Source organism: Oncorhynchus kisutch, linkage group LG30 (genome assembly GCF_002021735.2).
Source record: "Oncorhynchus kisutch isolate 150728-3 linkage group LG30, Okis_V2, whole genome shotgun sequence".
Taxonomy (NCBI): Eukaryota; Metazoa; Chordata; class Actinopteri; order Salmoniformes; family Salmonidae; genus Oncorhynchus; species Oncorhynchus kisutch.
Window position 1 is genome coordinate 13,614,736 of NC_034203.2, and position 6,043 is coordinate 13,620,778.

The following is a 6,043-nucleotide window of genomic DNA, read 5'->3' on the forward strand; positions in this document are numbered from 1 at the left end:
AGGCTGTTCCGGAGGCAAAAGGGGGTCCAACCCAGTACTAGATGGGTGTACCTATGTTAAAGTAGGACTGGAAGGGGGGTTCTTATGCACAGACACAGAAAGCAACATGATTGGACAATGAAACAGGGCTGAGCTTGCTTTATGCAGGTTTGCATCTTGTAGTCCTGGCCTATGGAACTGTAGGCCTAATTATCTCAGTCTGTGTCAGCTATTGTGTTTATTGATTCATTCCAGTTAATCATTTTGGATAGAAAAAGTCTAGGTACCCTATTCAGCCCAAGTTTGAATATAAACCATATTTGATCTCATTCACATTTTCTCACAAAGAAAATTACAGCTTCTTTTAATCTGGCCAGAGGGACAGGGCGCATAGTAGGCTAGACTAACAGCACCTCTTCAACCTTCACCTTAAACACTCACAAACTTTTACAGATGCACAATCGAGAGCATCCTGTCGGGCTGTATCACCGCCTGGTACGGCAACTGCTCCACCCACAACCATAAGGCTCTCCAGAGGGTAGTGAGGTCTGCACAACGCATCACCGGGGGCAAACTACCTGCTCTCCAGGACACCGACACCACCCGATGTCACAGGAAGGCCAAAAAGATCATCAAGGACAACAACCACCCGAGCCACTGCCTTTTCACCCCACTATCATCCAGAAGGCGAGGTCAGTACAGGTGCATCAAAGCAGGGACCGAGAGACTGAAAAACAGCTTCTATTTCAATGCCATCAGACTGTTAAACAGCCATCACTAACATTGAGTGGCTGCTACCAACATACTGACTCAATCTCTAGCCACTTTAATAATTACAAATGGGATGTAATAAATGTATCACTAGTCACTTTAAACTATGCCACTTTATATAATGTTTACATACCCTACATTACTCATCTCATATGTATATACTGTACTCTATATCATCTACTGCATCTTGCCTATGCCGTTCGGCCATCGCTCATCCATATATATTTATATGTACATATTCTTACTCATTCCTTTACACTTGTGTGTATAATGTGGTAGTTGTGAAATTGTTAGATTTCTTGTTAGATATTACTGCATGGTCGGAACTAGAAGCACAAGCATTTCGCTACACTCACATTAACATCTGCTAACCATATGTATGTGACAAATTATTTTGATTTGAAAATGTTATGTATGTCAGCAATCAAGTTTTCAAGATCTTTAACTTTCAAAATACATAAATACAGCAGGTATGAGGCATTTTGCATCATATCGGCTGTTTTTCTGGTTCACTTTCATTTACTTAGCTAGCGAATGCAGCTAGCTAGTTCAGCCTACTCAAACACCCAGCTCAAACAGAGAAGGATGCTATGTTACTTAGCTGGCTGTGGCTATTCAACACTGGAACTCTTCTAAGCCAAGGTAAGCTTTTGGTTTTATTAATTTATTGCTACTGGGGCACACCGGTGTAACTGTTAAACTGCTTGCTAACTATACACTGTACTGCATGATTGAAGCGGGTTTACTAACACCTTAGTTCTAGTAGCTATGTTGACTTGCCGTTAGCTAATATGGTGACACCAATGTAGGCTGTGTGTAGCGGTTAGCGGTTATGATATGAAGGTTTGGCTTGGAAATGTTTTTTTGCCTGGTCACAGACAGCTGATGTGTCGTGCACTGAATTCCACAAGCGAATGGAACAGGTGAGAGGAGGAGAGAGCGTAGGTGTGAGAAGGAATTACAACAAGTAAAGTGATCATGTGGCTGCTATGAAAGTGAACTGGTTTTGTGTGTGATTGGGGGTGTATTCATTCTACAGATTCTGTTGAATATTGTTTCTTAAACGGAAGCAAACAGAATGAAGCCGGGGATAAACATACTTGAATTTGTCCAATAGAAACTGTTGTTTGCAACTGTTGGACTAATGATTACACCCTACCGTAGATCTGAATATGTCAATGTCTGTCACCCTGATTGCTCAAATGTTTCTCAACCTGTGCACCTATGTTGTAAACTTTCATTCATAGGCATCATTCATTCATAGGAATATGAATGACAGTCATCCAATATGCTGTAATAGGAATAAGGCCATGCTCATAAAAAGAATATGTATCCTCCCTCATCTTAAAGCGCTCCAACCGCCACTGTGTGGGACTGCCCTATAGTTAAATGCTTCTGGGACAAAGTTAGATGGATACATTGGATGGAGACATGTTGGATGGGTGGGGTTGTGGGATGGGATGGGAGGTTGGGTGTGGAATAAAAAAATGTGGTCAAAATGATTATTTGTAATAATGTGTAGAAATAATTTGTGGCCAAACACTGTAATTCTCGGGAGAGAAACTAAGGGTTCTGTCATGTAGCTACTGTGGTTGTGGTGAATAGTCCTGCAGTATTATCAAAAAGGTATTATCGTGACTTTGGCACAGGCCTACTACTGGTGGTATAGTCCTACTTAGGCCAACTGGGTCGTACCCTCTGTCCTCTCTGAAGGGGTAAGTGTGTGAAGGCTCAAACCTGCTGCTTCACATGATGCTTTCTGAGGAAAATGTCCCGCAAAACATGACCTTCCTCTTCTTTGACCAGGACACACACATCCCTACCTCCACACGTGTGTCCGTATGTGCTCGCGTGTGTCAGTTGTTTTAGTCTGCCCGACTCAGAAAAAGTGTGTCTCTTTTTTGTGAGAGATAACATTGTGTTCACTTGTCTATGAAGTTGGGTTCTCCGTTGTTTGATTTGACCGTGTAAGACCACACATTAACCACTCAAGATGGTTCAATCTGTGGTTAGAGGGACCTGGGATGCAGATGTTAGTGGAGGTGTTTAAAGTGCTACTTTTTTTCCACCGGCAGGTATCACATAGTGCTTTTACAGTAACCCTGCCTGCACCATTTATTTCTCCCTGTGTGATGTCATATCCTCTTCCTGTTAAGGCACCTGGCCAACCGGATGTAGCTGAGCGCTCCTGCTGCTCCCGCCTCAAATACACACAGGTACATACAGATACACACAGACACACACACACACACTATGAGTGTTCCGCTATTTCAATGCTTGTGTGTATGTGTGTTGTGTGTCAGAGGTGATGGATGATATGCCTGTGTTTGAGAAAAGACGTCTGGTGTGGGAGGAAGACATGCAGATGCACTCCACGTTCCTGAGGGTGACATACAGTGCCTTCAAAAAGTATTCACACCCCTTGACTTTTGTTGTATTAGTAAATTTTTTTATTTAACCTTTATTTAACTAGGCAAGTAATTTAAGAACAAAATCTTATTTACAAACCCGGACGACGCTGGGCCAATAGTGCGCCGCCCTATGGGACTCCCAATCACGGCCGGATGTGATACAGCCTGGATTCCTGTATCGTTCCATTCACCACTGTTTGGAGACTAGAAATAATAGTAAGTCCTTTGAAGTCATTGTTTGAAGTCATTGTTTGAAGTCATTGTTTGAAGTCATTGTTTGAAGTCATTGTTTGAAGTCATTGTTTGAAGTCATTGTTTGACAATCCGAAGAAAACATCATGACCTGTTGTGGTTATGCCACAATAAAAGGTCATACATTTTAAAAGTTAAATGACAAATCTTTTACAACTAGGCCCACAGAGATCCTATTGATTCAATAGGGATTCTATTTGTAATTCTATTATTAGGCCCATAACAAATGTCGGTGCACACACTTGCAGGAGGTCCCGTTCCCAGGAAGAAATGAATTATATTTTCACCTCTGATTACAGCCTGAGTTGTTTTTTACTGACCTACACACAATACCCTATAATATCAAAGTGGAATTATGTTTTTAGAATTTTTTACAAATTCATATAAAAAATACTGAAATGTCTTGAGTCAATAAGTATTCAACCTCTGTTATGGCAAGCCTAAATAAGTTCAGGAGTAAAGATCTGCTTAACAAGTCACATAATAAGTTGCATGTACTCACTCTGTGTGCAACAACAGTGTTTAACATGATTTTGTAATGACGACCTCATCTCTGTACCCGACACATACAATTATCTGTAATGTCCCACAGTTTGAGCAGTGAATTTCAAACACAGATTCAACCACAAAGACCAGAGAGGTTTTCGCTGCTATAACAGCCTCCACTCTTCTGGGAAGGCTTTCCACTAGATCATGGAACATTGCGGCGGAGACTTGCGTCCATTCAGCCACAAGAGCATTGGTGAGGTCGGGCACTGATGTTGGGTGATTAAGTCTGGCTCGCAGTCTGCGTTCCAATTCATCCCAAAGGTGTTCAACGGGGTTGAGGTCGGGGCTCTGTGCAGACCAGTAAAGTTCTTCCACACCGATCTCGACAAACCATTTCTGTATGGACCTCGCTTCGTGCACGTGGCATTGTCATGCTGAAACAGGAAAGGGCCTTCCCCAAACTGTTGCCACAAAATTGGAAGCAAAGAATCAGTTGACTGGGACAGCTCTAGCAGGGCAGAAATTTTACAAACTGATTTGTTGGAAAGGTGGCATCCTATGACGGTGCCACATTGAAAGTCAATGAGCTCTTCAGTACGACCATTCTAATGCCAATGTTTGGCTATGGGGATTGCATGGCTGTGTGCTCAATTTTATACACTTGTCAGCAACAGGTGTGGCTGAAACAGCCGAATCCACCAATTTGAAGGAGTGTCCACATACTTTTGTATATATAGTGTATTAATCAATACACCAAGTCACTACAAAGCTACAGGCATCCTGCCTAACTCAGTTGATGGAGAGGAAAGAAACCGCTCAGGGATTTCACCATGAGGCTAATGGTGACTTTAAAACAGTTAGAGTTTAATGGCTGTGATAGGAGAAAACTGAGGATGGATCAACAACATTGTAGTTACTCCACAATACTAGCCTAACTGACAGAATAATAAACAAGCATCCTGTTTGCAACAAGGCACTAAAGTAATACTGCAAAAAAATGTGGCAAAGCAATTCACTTTTTATCCTGAATATAGTGTTATGTTTGGGGCAAATCCAATAAAACACATGACTGAGTACTTTTCCATATTTTCTTGCATAGCGGTGGCTGCATCATGTTATGGGTATGCTTGTAACCGTTAAGGACTGGGGAGTTTTTAAGGATACAAATAAATGGAATTGAGCTAAGCGCAGGAAATATTCTAGAGGAAAACCTGGTTCAGTCTGCTTTCCACCATACACTGGGAGATGAACTCTCCTTTCAGCAGGACAATAACCTAGAACACAAGGCCAAATTTACACTGGAGTTGCTTAAAAAGATGACAGTGAAATTTTGGCCAAGCTACAGTTTTGTCTTAAATCTGTTTTGTAAATCTATGGCAAGACCAGAAAATGGTTGTCTCAAAATGAACAACATCCAATTTGAAAGAGCTTGAAGAATTTTGAAAAGAATAATAGGCAAATGTTGCACAATCCAGGTGTGGAACGTTCTTAGAGACGTACCCAGAACGATTCACAGCTGTAATCGCTGCCAACGGGGATTCTAACATGTAATGACTCAGGGGTGTGAACACCAGGGATGTAACTTTCATGGGGGACGGAGGGGACATTCTGAAATTGCATTTTTGTCGTCGTTTTTTTTATTAGAATGTGATACCAAACAAGGCACTGGTGTGCTTTAAGACCATGCGACGCCTCCGAAGAGGTCAGGTAGCCTATTTGGAGTGTTGCCTGTCACGATGCCTGTGACCGACCGCCTTGATTCAGTCTTATGTAGCAGAATTAGAATGTGTTTTTTACATTGGATAAAATCAGAAACACAGAGCTACAAAAGTGTATATCATACACTGCATTTGAAGAACAATGGGAACGAAATTCTGCTTTGAACGTTGATAAACTTGTAACCTCACTTTTGATAAAATGGCCTTTGAATATTTTGGTACCTACTGGAGAGCTCTTCTTTGTCTACAACCATTCAGATTCGTTCACACTCTCTTAAGCTTTAGCACCACCCATCTCTTTAAGGGTTGATCTGAGCATTCTGGCCTAACAGCAGTCAAGCACCCAAGCTAACTTGCTAGTGTTGGCTAGCTTGCTAGCTACTTCCAGACACAAATAAGGGAACAGCTCACTGACCATTTTAC